Source organism: Caretta caretta, chromosome 14 (genome assembly GCF_965140235.1).
Source record: "Caretta caretta isolate rCarCar2 chromosome 14, rCarCar1.hap1, whole genome shotgun sequence".
Lineage (NCBI taxonomy): Eukaryota > Metazoa > Chordata > Testudines > Cheloniidae > Caretta > Caretta caretta.
The window spans coordinates 33,118,881-33,139,225 of record NC_134219.1 but is presented as its reverse complement, the minus strand read 5'-3'; the positions used below and the strand labels follow the sequence as shown (position 1 = coordinate 33,139,225).

The 20,345-nt window shown below is 49.7% G+C and overlaps 1 pseudogene; it reads left to right on the top strand.

The window, feature by feature from the left end:
- Positions 1–20,345, top strand: part of LOC142068404 (von Willebrand factor A domain-containing protein 5A-like) — a 268,830-nt pseudogene that overhangs the window by 39,881 nt on the left and 208,604 nt on the right.

Below are 20,345 nucleotides of genomic sequence, written 5' to 3'. Positions count from 1 at the left end.
GCTGCAACATCTTTTTAAATATTGTGTCATTTTCTTTGCCTTCTGGTTTCCCAGCTTTTGGGGTGTTCTTGTTTCCGATTTTCAATCTTTGCTACACAAATGTGAAGGCTGGAAATGTATCTGTAGTATAATCTGAGGTTGCCTTGCAATCTACCTACTCCAGCTGCTGGGACTTTAAGAAAAACACCAAGTGCTGCGAGACTCACAATAAAATGATGAGAGAGGACAAGACTGACTTGCTTAGCATTATACTGGTGAATGGAGTTTCCCGACCCTCTTACATGCCTGTCTCTGTAACTCTGTGATCCTCCAGGCACACAAAAACTGGCCAACCAGGAGCCACTCTCAGGGTCACAGCAGAGCCCGCCTGTCTTAGGGCAGGTCTACACTTAAAATACTGCAGCAGAACAAATGCACCAGTGCTGCTCCGCCGCTGTAATGCTTAAGTGAAGACGCTCCTATGCCAACAGGAGAGCTTCTCCCATCAGTGTAGTTAATCCACCTCTGAGAGGCGGTAGCTATGTCCAGGGGAGAAGCTCTCCCGTCAACGTACCACTGTCTACACCAGGAGTTCAGTCGGTACGACTGCGTTCACTGAGGGGTGTGGATTTGTCACAGCCCTAAGCGATATAGTTCTACCAATGGAAGTTTATAGTGTAGACCTGGTCTAAGTTCTGACTCATTTCAGGTCATCCATCAAAGTCCTCTGCTCTTTACTTCTGAATATAAAAACCATAGTGGGGTTTCCCTCTCCCTCCAATTCCCCAGCTCAATGCTCCTATTTTGCTCTGTTTCGTTATTTGGATGCTGTAGATTCAGATGAGTAAATTCACAGAATAAAGTTTATTTCAATCTTCTGGTCTTGGACTTTGTCACAAGGGTACTAGATCTGTACGGCTCTGCCCTGAAAGGCTAGACAGACCCACCAGCAAATGCCTTGAAGGGGCTTGAAGAAAAGCAGCTGGGTAACTCTAAGTGAAAGCTCTAAAAGCAAAGCTTGAGGAAAGAGTAAATAAAATCAAAGCATCAAGTGATGCTTTCCTCGGGCAAGAAAAGAAGCAACAACATCCTCGCTGTGAAAGAAATCTGTTGGCAACTTCCAGCTGCGAGGAACAGAAGGAAACTGGCAATAAAGTAGCCAGCTCACATCATCAACTGCAGTAATATTATGGGCTGGCACCTGGCCGCACCATGGTGCTGCAGCAGCGTTTCTTTCCCAAACCAAATTATCCCTTTTTCTTTAAGTTCACATTCGCAGTCTGAGGGGCTAGAAACCTGATCCACCACCTGAGGGCAGAGGGAAGGGTCAGGGGTACAAATCTGGAGTCATTTGGTCAAGGGGTGCATGAGATGCAGCCCCTCCCAACACGAGCTGTTTCCAAAACTGAGCTAGGCTGGAATACCAGCAGAATCCTGGCCAGGGCTGGGTGAAGGAGACTCCCAGCACACCCTGGAGCCGGCCCGGGGCTGGAAGGCAGAAGAACTCAATCTCTTCTGCGGCGGTTTCTCAGCAGTTTGTCTTGGCTGAGGCATCGCACCTTGGGGGAGGTACCTGTGCTTTGCAGATGTGATAAGAGGCTGCAGAAAGTGAACTCAGACAAAGCTGGGACGATGTTTCATGGATTCCAAGGCCGGAAGGGGCCACTGTGATCTTCTAGACCAATTTTCTCGTCTCCTGTGTCACACAGGCCACGGCACTTACCCCAAATAATTCCTAGAGCATCGTTTTGATTTTTTTTCTGAATCTTGATTTAAAACTTGTCAGTGACAGAGACTCTGCCACGCCCCTTGGCAAATTGCTCCAGTGCTTAATTACTCTCACCATTAGAAACGTACACCTTCGTGCCAGGTCTCCGTCAAATACAGCAGACCCACACCTCAATCACTGAACCCCGCGGCCTTTGGAAATGAACCTACCAGCTCAACTAGCCACACAGGCCAGTGGTGCATGGACCAGCTGCACAACACTGAAACAAGGGTGCAGTTGATTCAGGCTTGGAGCATGGCCTAGACACCCAGCCCTGGGACTGGGGGTAGGGGAGGTAGAGGAGAATAGGTCGGCTCTGTGCATGTCCCAGGCACACAGCAGTGCGAGCAGGCTGGGAGAGCCGAGAGCCGGCCGACTGGGGGCATGGCAGACACACAGTGCTGAGAACGTGCAGAGTTGGGGCATGACATGGACATAGCACTGACGGGGCGGTGGGAGCTGCAAACAGTCATGCTGTAGGCATATTCCAATATTTGTGATTCTGTTCATAAGAAATTGTAAACCTGCAATATTGATTCATAATATTTATTAAATCTGCATTTATAATTCTTCTATTTGACATAATTGTAAATCTGCAATTAAATCTGCATTTATAATTCTTCTATTTGACATAATTGTAAATCTGCAATATTGATTTACAATTCTGTATTAAAGCTTGCAAACCGTACCTTGCAAACCGCTCAATTGGCTTTGCTTTCTCTAAATTGATACTTTCTCACTTGTTATTAAGATGGACGCTTGTAAAACTAAACGGCTTAATTGACTCTGCTTTCTCTGTATTGGCGCTTTTCATTGATTATAATTGAGATTGACGCTTATAAATGTAAACCAATCAATTAACGTTGCTTTCTCAAATGGTTATGTTCAATTGGCTCTACCTTGCAAACAGATACTTTGTGATGGAGATTGACATGCTTGTTTGTAACACCCATGAAGAACCGCGAATTGGAGCGGCACTCATAGAAATGTCACATAGAGACCCCCACCCTCTATAGTTTGGATCAGGAATGTTAAAAAAAAACTGGGAGTCTCAAATAAATAACACCTTTGTATAATAGAAGAAAGGCAATACCGAAGGAATGTTAAAAGACAGGGAGTCTCAAATAAAATAACAATACTCGGTGAAATGAGAAATACGTTTTTTATTAAAGTAAGGAATGTATGTGAATGAATGGTGGGTTTTGAATAATCAGGGAAGTGCCAGCCTAGGAATTTAACATTGATTGGCCGAAGAAGACGCCAGGTGGAGACAACCAGAGAACCCCACCGGAGGGCAGACTGGGATCCACCCGACCAATTCAAAGGATGAAGAAAAGCTGATGAGCACCTGACAGCCGTCCTGGAGCAGTCATGACTAACAATATGACAAAGCAAATTCCATGGACTGGCATAGGAAGAAATTCCTATAAAAATGGATACTAAGGACTGAGAACTTTGAGTCTCCAGTTCTGCCACTACCCTTCAGGAGCATCAGATGCGCATCTGACACGGACTCGGCTCCACTCTCGTGTACAGGTTACCTGGCCAGTAGCCTGTCATGAGCAACCTCTAGGCTGGTAACTATAAACCCCTATGCAGAACTGGTATGAATGAATGAATGAATGAATGAATGAATATATATATATATATAGTTAAGCAAGGAATAAGTAACGATAGGACAGTGTGAGTTTTATATTTCTTTATTATATTTACAATAAATGTGGCATTTTGCCGTTCCCCTCTAATAAGATCCTGCTGGTTTTTATTTTATTGGTACAACATTTTGGTACAACAATGCCTAGTGCATGGCAGAGACACGGGGTGCTGGAACTGGGGTGGGAGCAGCCACGCTCTGTGCATGGTGCAGACATGCAGCGCTAATAACACAGAATCAGCTGAGACTGGGGTGGCTGATGAGAATGGGCAGGCTCAGTGAATGACACAGACTCTGTACCTCAGTTTCCCCATCTGTAAGCTAGCTGGGCTCTTCCAGGGCAGGGCCAACCTCGTTTGGCTTGCTTGGAGGACAAGAAATAAGTTTGTGTTGTACAGGGCTCTGGCGGGGGTTTCATGTTCACAATCACCCCCTGTTGGGAAATGCGGGGAGGGCGCGGTGGGGTGCATCAGAAAGGAGGACACTGCAGGGTTGTGCTTGGTGAGATGAATTTTGGATGATCTTCATGTGGCCTTCACTCAGAGTAGCGAGGAAGGGAAATTGCATTTTGTTGCAACATTGTATCCCTCTGCAGAGCCATCCTTGTAACCAGACGGGTCCCCAGTGGTGCTCCAGTCACTGCCCTTTTCCCACCATGGTTACATTACATGTTCTGGGCCCAGGTGGCTGCTTCTCCGAGGCCCCCTCAATCTGTCCCAGGATGCCCCCTCCTGCAGCTGGAATAGAGAAGGGAGCTGGCAGACTCTGTGTAACCCCTTACCTGTACAATGCAGGGGTCCCAGTACCAGTTCCCCTCACATATACTTTCCTGGGCCATTGGTCCTCTGCCTTGACCTGGGATGAATCTCTCTCTAAAGGGGAGAGGGGAGCTCTGTCTGCACGGTCCATTGAGTCCCTGACCTCTCCGCTGAGCCTCACACAGAGGGGCACGATCAGTGGAGAGTTTGCTGGTTACCTCGGCGTGTGATGGAGACGTCTACACCCCGGGAACCAGGCTGAGATCCCAGCGCATTTCACACAGCCCCCTGAGCAGCTCCCCAATGGACTTTCAGCCACTGGCCACATGGACAGGATTTGGGTTATTAAACTGAAACAGACCAGCCAGAAAGAAGCATCTTTACTTGGTCCCAACCCCAAGGCTTTGACACTCACTTTGTTTCTCCCCAGAACAAGGGGTTGGGGGATGGCTGAATCTTTCTCAGGTGCCTCTCTGAAGGGAATCCAGAGAGAACTAGGTCAGATATAAGTCGAGCAGGGGAAAAGAGGGGAGGTGGGCAGTGGGGCCAGGAAGATGAGCCCAGGAAACTCCTAGATTCATAGATTCATAGATATTAAGGTCAGAAGGGACCATTATGATCATCTAGTCTGACCTCCTGCACAACGCAGGCCACAGAATCTCACCCAGCCACTCCTACGAAAAACCTCTCACCTATGTCTGACCTATTGAAGTCCTCAAATCGTGGTTTAAAGACTTCAAGGAGCAGAGAATCCTCCAGCAAGTGACCCGTGTCCCATGCTACAGAGGAAGGCGAAAAAGCTCCCGGGTCTCTTCCAATCTGCCCTGGAGGAAAATTCCTTCCCGACCCCAAATATGGCGATCAGCCGTTTACAGATCCTGTTTACAGATTGGCCTTAAGATGTTTGTTTGGGCCTGCAGAGCTATGTCTTGCTGCCCCATGGCTGTTCACTATTGCCTAGTCTTACTAAGGCTGCTCTGCAGCTGGATGGAGTAATGATTTTGCATCTGCCCACGCAGTGCTCACTGGGGCCTCGCTGGTGTAACTGTTTTCTCTTTTCCCCTGGCTTTCTAATAAGTTTGTCTTTTAAAAATGCTAGCATCCTAATGGGGATTCTCTGAGCTGTAGCTGACACTAGAGTTTGACAACATTAGCTCCAGCATTCAGTCAAGCTTTTCCCTGTGAATTTCACAGCACTCCTAGGGCATGCTGGGTTACAATTCTTACCATAGCCTGCAGGGGCTGTAACTTTAACTATGGCCTGATTCCAGCTCAGCAAATGTGAGTCTCTTCCAGGGTGTGGGGAAAGCCCAGTGTTTACTATATACGGAGTTTGTGTCCCCAGCAGAGGTTGCATGGGATCCAGGAACAGCTCACCCGCACCTTAACCTGTCTGCAGATCAGAAAAGTGTCAGACATGAACACACATGACAGGACCTGCCCAACAATTCTGAGAGATTTAATTCTGCTGTGTGCACTGGGCTCTGAAGGATTCCCAGCAGGGATAGTTGTGGGGGGGATAGCTCAGTGGTTTGAGCATTGGCCTGCTAAACCCAGGGTTGTGAGTTCAATCCTTGAGGGGGCCATTTAGGGATCTGGGGCAAAAATTGGGGATTGGTCCTGCTTTGAGCAGGGGGTTGGACTAGATGACCTCCTGAGGTCTCTTCCAACCCTGAGATTCTATGATTCTATCACTGGGAGGGGGAGGTGGGGAATGGGGAGAACTGGACCATTGATGTGGCCAGAACATCAGTGAAGAGAAAGAGATGGTTCTGTGTAAAACCTGAAGAGGGCATCTGAGCTCTGAGGTTCTGCTGGAACCAATTCCAGGCTCTCACCTCCCCCATGGACCTCTGTGACTCTGAGCATAAGACTCACAAAGATCAGGGTTTATCGGGGAGAGTGGCACTTTACGATGCTGAAAACAAGACCCCAATCTTCATGTTCAATTATTCTTTCACTGAGAAAATCTTCCCTTTCTTTTTTCTTCAGCCTCCGAGATCATATCTTAAAACTGTGCCCCTGAAAGCCAATAAATGGATTTCATTGGGTGTCATTTTTTCCCTACTGTTTACACAAGTCTCCAAGTTACTAAACTGGAAAGAGAAAGGATTTGAGCAACATTAAAAGAAAGACTCAGATTCACAAAGGGACTTAAGCAACTAAGGCCTGGTCTACACTACAGAGTTAGGTCGAAGTCTGGCAGCTTACGCCGACCTAATAATGTCAGCGTCCATACTACAGTGTACCTCCCACTGACCTAACTCGCCTGCTACATCGGCTGAATAGCTCCACCTCCAAGAGAGGTGCAGCGCTTACGTAGACATAGTTAGGTCAACGCAGTGGCAGTGTATACGCTGCGTTGCCTACATCAGCTTAAGTGGCCTCCAGGAGGTGTCCCACAATGCCCCCTTGTGACCCACTCTGGTCACTGTTTTGAACTCCGCTGCCCATCAGCCAGGGTCACAGGATCAAGCCCCTCCTGTTTAAGGACTGGGAGTTTTTGAAATTCCATTTCCTCTTTGCTCTGCATGGAGAGCTCACCTAGCAACTGCCCAGCTGAGCAGGCTCCAGGCTCCCAATGCTCTGCTGCCGGCACCGCTCGGGGGTGGTGGAGCTCCTGGGTCTGTGGGGAGAAGAGGCTGTGCAGGCCCGGCTCCGATCCAGCGTAGAAATGTGGATGTCTATGAGCAGATTGCTCGGAGCGTGGGGGAGAAGGGCTAGAAGAGGGTCCCGCAGCACTGCCATGTGACAGCCACGGAGCTGCGCCAGGCGTACCAGGAGGCGAGGGAGGGAAGCAGTCGCTCTGATGCGGCTACACAGACATGCTGATTTGACAAGGAGCTGCACGCTGTCCTCTGCGGTGATGCCGTGCCACCCCCGAGCCCCATGGCTACCGGAGGAGTTGGAGTCATGGGCTACTGCAGCCAACCCTGAGGATGAGAATGGGAGACAGGCGAACAGGGGGGTGATTTTCAGATTCAGGGCTTAAATTCAGCTGGAGCTGTCTGGAGTGGAGCTCTGGTAAATATTTTCAACCCCGATGGAGTTTTTATCGCATATTGGAGGAGGGCATGGGGGGGCTGCGCGAAATACACTACAAGAATTTAAACCCTGATCAGATTAAACTCTGTGTTCTAATCTGTAATGGACTGAGACTAATAAAGAAATAACACCGCCTTCGTTCTGGGGTTTACAAACACTCGCCCTGAGGTTTAATGCTGTAGAACACATTTCCCAATCACAGAGGTACTTTATTTGTGTTCAAATTTAAAATACAAATGTCACACTCCTAGGAAATGGTGACAGGAATGCCCCCGTCTGCCATAACGCGCTGCCCCTGGACCAGAGCATGAGGAAAGGGAGAGGTAGCATTACTGTGATAGGGGAACCCCCATCATCGTGCTCTGTTACCCCGGGCCAGGAGATGGGGAAAGGTAGAGGATGGGGAAAGGTGACAGGTAGCAAGTTGCGATGGGAATGCTCCCTCTGGACGGCAGGATGGGGAAAGGCAAAGGCAGCAAATTGTTTCATGGCAGTAAAAGGGAGAATAGAGATGTCAGTAGCAACTACAGGTCGCAAATTCTGCAGGCAGCAGTTTGTAGCGTTGAGCTAACAACTTAAAATGCCTTGTTCTAAAATTTTAAGTAACATTTAACTTTTAAACGCCTGAACAGCAAATGTAACTTTTCTTGTCTGCAGAGTAAACACTGGCATTTTTGTCTGTTTGAATAATCAAAGTGGTGCTTTCCGTGCCATCTTGGCTGCAAAGATTTGAACTGCTTCCTGCTGAAGGTCCACCGTCTGGGCCAGCTCATGCTCTGTTGAGATGGTTACAAGGCCGACCAGCCTCTCCTGTGTCATTGTGGAGCACAGATGTGTTTTTATTAACTGCAGCTTGGAGAAGCTGCGTTCTCCACTGGTAACTGTTACAGGAAGTGTTAGAAGTATGCGCAGAGCAACAAAAGCATTTGGAAAGAGGTGGGTCATCTTCTTTGTGCACATATATTCCAGGACAGCCTTTGGAGTTGATCCTGCTGAAATGTATCTTGAAAGGGCTTTCAGTTCATCACCTAAATCACTCGCATCAATATCGCGCATGTCATCATGTGTCAACACTGTCTCTAGTGCCCTGCATTGCTGGTGTAGGTCTTCTTCAGGGACAGTGAGGAGTTTTGGAATATCATACAACATCCCAAACATACTGCTGTGTTCCTTGAGCTGCATGAAATGTTCTTCAACTGACTGTATTGCACAATCTAGCACCTGGTTAAAGAATTCAACTTTGAATTGTTGTTTGGGATCTCTGATGGGATTATCCCGTGCCTCGTCATCAAAATGTCTTCTTCTGCGGTGACTCTTGTATCCTTGAATGGGTGGGAAAATAGCTTCAGTGTCAAGTTCCTCTAACAACTTCTCTGCACTTTTCAAACATTTTGAAATCCCTCATCTGAGCGGTAAAACTGTAGGTATGACTTTGCTTTGTCCAGTTGTTCCATTGCTCCAGATATGTCAAGGTCAACACCTTGGAGTCTCTTGCTTACAACATTTATTTCAAACATTATGTCATGCCACAACACTAAGCTACACAGAAATTTGAAGTTATGTATGTTTCTGGTGATTCCATTTCCCTCTGCCACTGTTCTCCCACAGACAGTTCCTGTCATAGCATTATCCTCCATAATAGCAACTATGGCATCATCTATCTTCCCAATTTGGTGTTTGCTAGGCTTTATCGCCTCCACTCGACTTTCCTATTGTGTGGCTGTCACGGAGTCCCTGGGTGATGCTCTGGAACTGCTCCCTACGAAGCCAGTCAGGACTCTGGGGAAGTCTCCTTTCTGGGAGCAGACTGTCTGCAGGACACACAGCTCACACAGCTTCCACCTTCCTGGATCTGACCTCAGAGCATTCAGCATCCTCTGCCCCTCCGTGCGCTTCCCACAGCGAGTCCGCCCAGGCAGGCTCCTGGGGAAGCCAGAGGGTCCTGCACTCCAACTCCACAGTCAGACGTGACTCTCAGCCAGCCAGTAAAACAGAGGTTTATTAGACGACAGGAACATGGTCTAACACAGAGCTTGTAGGTGCAGAGACCAGGACCCCTCAGCTGGGTCCATTTTGGGGGGCAGTGAGCCAGACAACCACGTCCGTACTTCACTCCATGTCCCCAGCCAGCCTCAAAACTGAAACTCCCTCCAGCCCCTCCTCTTCTGGGCTTTGTCCATTTCCCGGGCCAGGAGGTCACCTGATTCCTTTGTTCTCCAACCCTTTAGTTCTCACCTTGCAGGGGGGAAGGGCCCAGGCCATCAGTTGCCAGGAAACAGGGTGTTGGCCATTCTCTGTGTCCAGACCCCTGCACATACCTGCCCTCTAGGGCTCTGCAACGATCATATGCCCTTATCCCACCACCTAGATACTTAAGAACTGCCTAGGGGAAACTGAGGCACCCCCACAATATTCAGAGGAAACACTACGAACAGTCCCGCTTCGTCACAGTGGCACACAGTGGTTTCAGTATCAGAGAGGATGTTCCCAGATGTTGCTTCAAAATTTGCCATCGATGAGTTGATGCCGAGAAAAATACATAGACGCTTTGAATTACATTAAAAAATTCAGCAGCCTCACTAGAAGCTGATGCTGCATCACTGACCACCAAGTTCAATGAATAAGAACTGCATGGGACAAAAAAAGCTCGAGGGTTTTACTCTCGGATCCGTGTCTGTACTCCTCTGTTCTTCCCTCTCATGTTGGCACCATTATCGTAGCCCTGACCTCTCATGTCAGCTATCGCAATTCCCGTATCTTCCAGCTTTTTAAGAAGCACATCTGTCATACCAGCTCCTGTGGTATCATCAATGTCAATAAATTCTAGAAAATGCTCTCTGACAGTCACCATTGCAGGGACATTTTCACTAGGTTCTGTTGTTGTTACAAAACGCACCATTAAAGTCATTTGTTCTGTATGGCTGATGTCAGGTGTGCAGTCCAGAATAACAGGGTAATATCTTGCTGACTTCAGATCTGCCACCATCTTCTGTTTGACTTTTGTTGCCAGTAACTGTATGATCTCATGTTGAATTGTTTTTCCAAGGTAGTGGTGTGTACACGTTTCTTGGGTGGTGACTCTTCTTAGCTGCTCCTGGAATACAGCATCAAACTCAGCCATCAGCTCCACAATTTTAAGATCAGTTAAGGTTAATTTCCATTGTTTGGCACATACAGCTGATCTGAAGTGCCACGCAGTGCTAGGTTTTGGTAGCAAGCATTCTCACAATGGCAATGAGCCTTTTCACAACATTTTGCCAGTAAAGAGACTCTGATGCAATCTTCTCTTGATGCTGATCATCTATGGTGGCCTTTAACCTTAGTCTCATCTCATGCTCTTTCCACCTATGGAATGCTCTCTGGCGATTTGCTGCCTTCTCATGGCATGCCAGATTTCTAGCCAGATTTTTCCAGTCCTTTGTTTCTGCAGAACCCAATGTGGCTGGAACATTAGACAGAAAGAGTTTGCAACAAAACCAGTATGCGGCATTCTGGGTTTTTGAGTACATAAGCCATGGCCTCTCCACTTTGTCACCATTGGGGATTTCACACCAGTAAAGTGTTGGATGGAAACTTCTCTTTTCATTGTCTTTGGGGAACATGAAGTTTTTCACTTGTTGAGGCCAATGCAGTACAAGGAAGTCCCTCGGGTTACTGCTCAAGTGGGTCCACAATCCTGGATCATCTAGACTTAAGGAACTAAACTCAGGAGCAGCTGTTTCTTGCACCTCCACCACACTCTTCTCTGATCTACACTTTTCTTCAGGAATGTGCATGGTTACATCCATTTGAGATGGAGATAGGGATGCTGCAGTAGCTGCCAGGTCACCTGCACTCCGACTAACTGGAAGATCAGACATCTCCTCACCACTCACCTCCTCACTGGGGCCGGAAGGCTCACTGTGAACATTTGTGTCTGTGTATCTCAGGAGAGCTCCTTCCTGCTTAGATAGAAAAGCTTCCTTCACTTTCTTTCTTTTTCTGAGTGCTGCCCCAGAGGGGCGTTTTCTTCTTTCACTCATGACTGCTGTTCTGTGCAAGCTATAGTGGCCTTCAACACTCAGTTGAAGGGGACAAATAAGCAGGCTGGTAACAGGGCCTGAGTGAGGGAAGATATCAGCGTCTTAAGGGCCTAACTGGCTCCTACTGTTTCAGTTGACTGCCTGTTCTCCCCAGGTGGGTTCAGGGAAGCAGCAGGAAACAGGAAGCTGCCTGAGAAGCTGGGGTTAATCAGGCCAGGCTCCTGGGGGTGCTAGAGAGGTACATAAGAGGCTCCTCCTCCTCTTTCTCCCTGCAGCTCCTGCTGCTTTCTGTTATTCCCTCTCACCTTTTCTCCTGCCTGCCTGTTAGGTCTCTTGTGCCCTCCTTCCTCCAGCACAGCACTCCCCCATCTCTGGGCATCTCGAGTAGAGAATACAGATGCCCCAGCAGCAGACACAGTTTTCTACGCTCTGGGTCCTAGTGGTGCCTCCCCACAGTCTGGCACCTGAGGCGGCCGCCTCAGTTCGCCTCATGGTCAGGCCAGCCCTGGACCCTGACCACCTCCCATCCAGGGCTTAATTTGTCCCCCAGCTTGCTGGGTCTGAGGAAGGCTGCTGTGCAAAGTGATATTTGTATGTTTGTGAATCAATTTTCGCTGCCTCCCAGCTCGCTAGCAAGTCTCCTGCTGTGAGACGTGATATTAACAAACGTACAAACATCACTTTTCACAGCAGCAGACTTACTCGCGAGCAAAAAAAAAGCAACCAAAAAAGCAAAAGAAACAACAATTAAACAAAGACAAGAACATGCAAAGCACCTTACTTGTGTTTCTATTCGGTGCCACAAGTACTCCTTTTCTTTTTACTGTAAGGAGAGTGATCACTTAAGATGAGCTAATACCAGCAGGAGAGCGGGGGTCGGGGCCGGGGAGGAGAAAACCTTTTGAAGTGATAATCAAGGTGGGCCATTTCCAGCAGTTAACAGAAACGTCCGAGGAGCAGTGGGGGGTGGAGGGGAGGAAATAAACATGGGGAAATAGTTTTATTTTGTGTAATGACCCATCCATTCCCAGTCTCCATTCAAGCCTCAGTTAATTGTATCCAGTTTGCAAATTAATTCCAATTCAGCAGTCTCTCGTTGGAGTCTGTTTTTGAAGTCTTTTTGTTTGAATATTGCGACCTTTAGGTCTGAGATCGAGTGACCAGAGAGATTGAAGTGTTCTCCGACTGGTTTATGAATGTTATAATTCTTGACATCTGATTTGTGTTCATTTTTTCTTTTACATAGAGACTGTCCAGTTTGACCAATGTACATGGCAGAGGGGCATTGCTGGCACATGATGGCATATATCACATTGGTAGATGGTAATGGCTGCTTTGCCGGGCTCACCTTTCTCCCTCCGTCAGGTTGGCCGATGGGGATAATGAGCCTGGAGATCTCATTCCCACTGCTCTGAGTGCTGCCCATGTGCACACGACCCAGCTCAGCTCTTCCTGTATCCCAGGAACGTCTTCATCTTCTGGGATCCTCATGGGAGCAGTGGGATGGTTTAACGGAGTCCCTTAGTCATGGGGCCTCTCTCTCGCTTTTGTTTCAGAGCCAGCGTCCTGGAATCGTCTCCTGGTGCGTGGAGTGGTGGCAGTGGTGGGGGTGCTAGTCTTACTGTACCGATGTGGGTTTTGGAAAGGTAGAGGAAAAGTGTTTGCCTACTCGCAACTCGTCTTCAGGAAGCTGCTGACTCATCCCTCCCCGCAGCCTGGAAGTCGGCAGGATTCCCAGGAATCTGAGCTCCCCGCAGTGTGTGACAGGGACGGGGACCAGGCCCAGGGAACCAGAAACAGGAATCAAGATCCAGCCCTGGAGAATGGGGAAGGAGACCTGCTAATGGAGGACAGATGCTTCCCCCAGGAACCCAGAGGAAGGGCTCCATTAGGTGGGGACACAGATGTGGCCCAGGAAACTGGAGCAGCGTTGCCAATCCTCCAGGGTGACCGGGAGTCTGCAGGAATTAAAGATTAATTTTGAATGAAAGATTATGTCATGTGATAAAATCTTCAGGAATACGTCCAATTAAAATTGGCAACCCTAAACCGGAGTGGGGGGAGGGACCTATTAAATGGAGACAGACTTGGGCTCGGGAAGCAGCGAGAAGAGCTGATCCCTCCTACGATGCCCCTCAATGGTGGGGACTAGACTGGGTGAAACTTTTCATCTAAACCTATTTGAGGTGAAAAATGCAGATTCAGCAGTTTGCGAATTCGTATCCGGTCTGCTGAATTGTTCACATCCAGACCCTCCCCCCCGTTCTTCACACGTCAAAGCATTTCGTTTAGACACTTTCCAAAAAACCATTTTGATTTTTCAGCTTGAAATAATTTTTTGTTTAAAAATGTCTTTCAGTTTTATTTTAAAAATTCAAAAAGTTACAACCCTTGAAATGTTCCTGGGTGTTGTTGTTTTTTTTAAGCTTTTTGGTTCATCAAAAATTTGGAAAAATGTTAGTTTTGTTCAGCCTGAAACCAGTTTTTTTCCATCTCTTTTTTTGGAATTGCCAGCGACCAAAAAATTCTGTTTGCCCAGCTCCAGGGGCGGGTGAGGATTTTGGCAGTTATATTGTGGGTCTCTGAGTCTCCTTGTTGCTCAAAGTTTTCTTACTGTAATAAATTAATTTGGGATGAGGGCAGGATGGGCAAAAGCTTCCTAAAAGTGTGGGGGGGCTGCTGGCACCCAAACTGTGGCCCAGCCCCTCTGCCACCCCTTCTCCTCGAGGTCCTGCCCCCTCAAACTGCCCCTTTCCCTGGGCCCCCCCTCACGCAGCCTTTCTCTCTGAGCTCCCACTTCACACCGCCCCTTGCCCCCAAACAACCCCCCGTCCCCCCGTTCCCTTCTCTCCCCACTCATCCAGTCGCTCACACTTATGGCCAGTAAAAAGTGGTGGGCCCTGGTCTCCCCTCTGGATGAGAGTGGATGAGAGTGGCACCCCTGGATGAGAGTGGGAGAGGATGAAGAACTCCTTTCAAATATAACTCCCCCCCACCTCAAAAAAGCACAATTTGCCAGCAACAGCAAAACATGCACCTAACCAACCCGTGCCAGTCAGGCTGTGTTGTGTGTTACATTCCTGTCCTGGGGCAGTTTATGTCTTTGAGAATATGAACCCTGCAGGCCTGGGTGTTTCTCTGCGTAATGTGACCTCAGTGCTCCTGATGAGAGCCGTTGTTTGTAAATGTTTCAGTAGCAGACATATTTATTATTCATGTACATACAGACATTTATTCATAATTAGAACTGGTCAAAAATAGCAAGGGTGGAGAGGTTCATGAAAATTGAAGAAGAAACCACTCGCCCCCCTGCCCCTGCCCCCCCCGCATAGTCTTCAAACTTATTTGCAAATGTTTTTAATGATCAAAGTTTTGTTTAGTTTTGGTGGGAAAAACTCCACGTTCTCTCTCAAGTGGGCAGAGAAATCCAAAATGTTTTTTTTTAAAAGGGAACTTTGTTCAAATGGTCAATGTAATCCAAAGTGGCATTTTTAGTTCAAAGGTTGCATTGTCAGTGTAAAACCCTTTTGAACCAGCTCTATTACTGTATAACAGGATGAGTTTATTTTTCGTGATGCATTGTTTGGGTCAAGTTCCGAGTGGCATTTCAGTTTTTGCACAGCTCTTCTCTTCTTGCGTCTGCACCTCTCATAAGCTGTGGCCTTAATCTTGGCCCTGGAAACACTTACGTGCATGTTTCACTTTAATTACTGCTGTGAATACTTCCATTTCAATGGGACAACTCTGAGGCCGGGTTTACGCTACAGCCCTATATCAGTGTAACTACGTCATTTATTTAATTTTCTTTCTTTCATATGTGAAAGTTCTTGAGAGGTTAAAGTAGGTAAAATACATGAACAGGTTGGGACAGTCCAAGTTTGTCCGTGCAAAGTGACAGCAGAGATGTGGGATCTGCTAGTTTTCCATAAGTCTCTCAGGGTTCCCCAGGATAACTTTGGGAATCTCTGTCTTGCATCGGGAATGTTCCCTGAAAGTGTCCAAACAGCTCAGAGATACAGAACCATTCCCTGGATCCATTCTTCTAGCTGTCTTCCCCGGAAAAGAGTCTGGCAAGTGTTTCTGTCAGCTCATTGCTAAGTTATCTGTCAAAACACTAGAGTTTTCAGGTGCCTAAGTAGCCCCTGGAATCAGGGTGAAATTACCCTCCCCGCCACCACCAAAATTGGAAATGGTGCTCCGGAGTGCACGGTACCCTACCGTTCTTCTCCCATGGGAGCTGCATTAACAGGCAACTCTGCGAGTTATCTGCATGCCTCTGCACATGACCCCCACGCCTCTCCATTTCCTTAGCCACATGTATCCTGTCCCCATGCTGGTGGCTAATCCAGAAAAAGAGGGAAAGAGCTCACCACTGCTACCACCTGAGGGATGTGTTGGGTTGAGATCAGCTGGTCAAAGCAGACAATAGGGACAGAATCTGAGACTTGAAGCTCCTCGAGTGACCTCTGACCTTTCTAGACCTGCCCTTCAATCAGACATAGCGATTGTAAAGTTGAATGTGATCGTAACTAGACCCATTTTAAACCCTTCACCACACAAGAAAAAGCCCGTAGGATTCATCATGAACTATTTATTTCTCCTCCCCTGGATTCCTGCACCCATCAGCCACCTTGGAGCTTTCCCTGGTCTGTCCCAGGCTGGGCTCACTTGATTGCAGGAGGTCAGCGGATGGTCCAGCTTTGCTCTTTCGCTTCCATTCTTCACGTCTTTGGATGGCTGCATTTGCAACTGAGCAGCCTGATGGAAACACTGAGTCCTCTGTCTCGGCAGGCAGGCCCAGCCGCCAAAGCCAAAGACTCCCTGAGAACAGGGGGAGGTTCGCCTGAACTCTCAGGAGTGGAGGCTGGGCCCATAGGGTAGGGTTACCATATTTGAACTTTCAAAACAGAGGACACTCCGGTGGCGGGGGGGGGGGGGGGGGAGTGGTAGCCCTGCCCCCTATCTCCTCCCTACCACTTCCTGCCCCCTGACTGCCCACCACAGGACCGCCAACCCATCCAACCCCGCCTGCTCCTTGTCCCCTGATCGCCCCCTTCCAGGACCTTGCCCTCTATCTAAGCCTTCCTTCTCCCTGTCTCCAACTGCCCCCTCCTGAGATCCCTCCACGCTAACTGCCCCCCTAGAACTCCACCCCCTACATGTCCCCTGACTGCCCTGCCCCCTATCCGCACCCCCGCCCCCTGACAGACCCCCGGCTCTCCCACACCTATCCAAACACTCCCTGTCCCCCGACTGCCCCCGCAGAACCCCTGACCCATCTAATCCCCCATGCTCCCTGCCCCTGACTTCCCCCCAAACCTCCGCCCCATCCAACCCCCCCTGCTCCCTGTCCCTTGACTCCCCCATCCCCTCTCCATATGCCCGCCCCCTGACAGGCTCCCCCCAGAACCCCTGACCCATCCAACCCCTCCCTGCTCCCTGGCTGTCCCTTGGGACCCCATGCCCCTTCTCCAGCCCCCCCAGCCCCCGTACCCTGCGGCTCAGAGCACTGTGTCTGGGGTGCGGAGCCAGACACAGTTCAGCGCTCCCCCGCAGAGTGTGCAGCTCCCCCCCCGGCCTCCAGAGTGCTGCATTGGGAGGGAAATCCTGGACCTTTGGAGAGTTTGACAAATTCCTCCCGGAGGGCAATTTAAAACCCCAAAAGCCTGGACATGTCCGGGAAAATCTGGATGCATGGTAACCCTACCACAGGGACTCCAGGTTCGGCAGCTGCAGCCACCTGTATGGTGAATCCTCCGACTCATCGCAAAACAGCTCTTCCCCATTCTGCAACCTGGCCCCACGGTCTCACCGTGCAGGAGAACAGAAACCCTTTGGGACAGCAGGAGAGTTTCTTCAATGCCACGCCGTCACCGTGAAACACGACTACGCTGCCCCCAGGAGTCTCTCAAGGAACTGCTGGCTCAGTCACTGGGCACTCACTCGTAATGGTCTCGGGCAGTGGCATTGCAGAGGGAGCTGAGCAGACCATCCCTTCTGTGACTTCCTGAATTGCTGCCAGGACGGATTCTCTTCTGCGCTAGGGAGAGTCCCCGAGGAAAAGCAGCTGTGGTGGGGGAGGAAGCAAGACAAACACTCCCCCTGAGCCCTTGACTAGCAGGCAAGCAGGACTCTGGGAGCCAAGGGATCGGTGTGTCTTGCTGGGAGAGCAGAGCTGGAGAGCAGAAAAGGGCATTGGAGGAATTGAAGAAAAGTCAGTGTCATGGCTGGGTCATGGGCACCCAGACCTAGTGGTCAGAGGCAGAGTCCACACTCACAAGACAGGAGTCGAGAGTCAGCTGGGTCAGGACACGGGAAGAGCAGAAGCAAAAAACCAAATTGTGTTCAGAACCTCAAATCAGATGAGTCAACCCGAGTCCGGATGCCAGGAAATCAAGCCTGGGGAGTGGGAGCAGGAACAGCCAACAAACGGTCCAGAGGTGGGGAGGAGCGCGGCTGTTCAGACAGCTTCTTGTTCCTGCTGCTGGTTTAAGGAGGTCCTGGGGGCCATTTAGCTGCCCTGGGACTCTGCCAATAGGAGCCTCAAACTGGGTCTGGACTTCGTCAGTCCGAGCTTAAGCAGTTTTTCGTAGGCTTCCAGGTGGCATGCTGGAGGGTGGCTGCTCCCAGGAACCCTGCAGACCCGGGTTAATGACCCATGGGTCAGGACAGTGAGTGATCTCTCCCAGCTCAAACCTCCTGCACGAAAGAGTCTCCAGGGTCCTGGATGCATCCTCTGAGAAGAAAAAAACACAGTCATGAGGACAAATAGTCTATGGAACAGGAGCCTCCTCTTTCTTGCAACAGCCCCAAGTGCCCAGAAGAGTGGACGGTTCTTACCTCCAGGACATGCCTGGGATCTTCCATCTAAGCCTCAATGGGACCCATGTTGCTTGGTCTGACAGGAGGAGATCATCTGTCCCCACTGCTCCCTGCACTGGGCTGGCTGCAGCACACATCTGTGTAAGAGGCTGGGCCAGAGAGATGTTACAATCAGGGTCCAGGCAGCCCAGAAGGAGAACAGAGGGTCTGAAACCAGAAGACAAAGCAATCAAATCCGCGGATTCGACAGAGAAGTTTTCTACCCTACAGGGACATCAAAGAAGGTCTGTTAGGAAAGCTGAGATGTTAGTCTGGAAACTGCTAAGGCAAAGGTTGTGACTTGTTAAGATTCAGTTTTAGTCACTACAAAGTGTGTTGTGTTTTGTTTCTCTCTTTGAAATTTGTCTCTTTCTCTTGCTTAGTATCACTTAAATCTCTCTTTGTCACTATGCTTCTCAAACCACCTCAGTGTTGTGTGTTCCAGTGAAGTGTGAGTCTCCAGCCTACCCAACAAGCTGAGCTGTGCCCTGTCTCTCTGAAGGTAGCGAATAATTTCTGAGCGGTGCTGGGCCCAGAGTCCAAGGGCAGTTCACCAGACATCTCATGTGAAGCCCAAAGAGACCAAAGGAGCAGGAGAGATTCCGGCCCCACTGACCCATGGGAACTTCCCACAGAAGAGGCTACCAGGGCTCCAGACACAGCCACTTTGGGTGTGTACCAGAGTTCACTCACCGCTAGATGCTGACCAGGCCTCGTGTCACCGCTCTCTCGCTGGGCTAGCAACCCCGCTGATACTCACTCTTGCAGTTTGTTGGCTGGGAACTCAGCCCTCCAACCAGGTGACTGTCCTTTACTCCACTCCTTCCTGGGTCAAGCTTCTTGCAAACAAAGTCCAAAAATGTCTTGAACAGAAACAAGGCCTTCCACCCTCGTTGGGAGTTCTTCCTCAGCCTGATTTTGCTTCGGCCTGCCCTTCTTGGGTTTCTAGGGTCTTCTATGTCCCCTTCCTTAGGGACGGTGAGAGAAGCCAGTCCTACCCTGGACTCCAGGGTTTGGACCAAGGCCGTCTACTGAACAGCTCGCTTTGCTTCTGTACTTTTGCTGATGTTTTCACTTTTGTCCCCTCAGGTGGTGCTCACTTGGTCATCAATTTGGCCTAGCCCCAGGCTAGGCAGCCATAGGCCAAGCCACCCTGTTAGATACCCTCCTCCTTCAAATCCGGTCCAGCCCAGCTGACAGGTTGGCTGAAGGGATGGTGAAACCCCATTGCTGATCAGAAGGAGGTCAGAGTCTGTTCTTTGGGAGCTGAAGGTCCGTTTCTCCCGCTGCGGGAAGTGGAGCTGGAGAGCGGAGATGTTAGGTGAAAGAGACTGCATGATGGAGTTGAAGACTGAGGGACGGGAGCCTCCTCCCAGAAATGCTCCCAGGAGAACAGGTTTGAGGAGCTCTCTGAGGAGCATCTTGCTAGGGAGAAAACAAGGGTGGCACACTGATGGAGATGTCTCTGTCCCAGGGATGGGGGAAGCTCCCAGCCAGGCTATGCAGCAGGGATCCCATTTCTCCCCCAAGAAACCCATAGGCCCAAAGAAGTCAATGGCTCTTACCTCCATGAGGGAGCGGGCTCTTCCCTCTCAGCCTCTTTGAGAACTTCCACTGCTTGGTTTCCTAGGACAAGGGACCTGTCCCCACTGCTCCCTGAGGTGGTTCAGCTTCTGACTGCAGCCATCTGGGAGGCTGTCACACACCCCGGGGCCTAGAAGATACGGGGGGAGGAGGCTCCTCTTCATGTCAGACTCTGAGAGCCCAGAGAAGGGCCAAAGGAAGAATAAAGGGCAGGAGATGAAGCTAGCCCAGAGCCTCTGTCCCATCCTCACCTCCTCAAATGTGGAGCTTCCTGAGCTTCAGTTGGGCAGACAGTCTGTCGCCCTGACACAAAGGTCCTTCTGCGCCATATGGGGCAGGAAGATCTCTGCCTGGGAGCACGGGGAATGGGATGGGGGTGAGATCAAGGAAAGAGGGGAGGGATGTGGGTGTGAGGGAAAGAGCTCCTGCCCCAGATGAAGGAATTTGGGGGGCCGAGGGAAGGACCCAGCTCCACAGAGAGGAGAGAGTTTCTGTGAGTGCCAGGGGCCTCCATTTCTGCTTCCACTAGTCCCCCATTTATAGTGAGACACAGCAGTACCTGCAGCAGGGAGCGGGACTTGCTGAACAGGGAGAGGAACCTTTAAGAGCATCAGATGAGCCACAGCCCTTGCAGCGCCTCGGGCATCTGGTGCAAGTGCCGGATGATGTGAAGC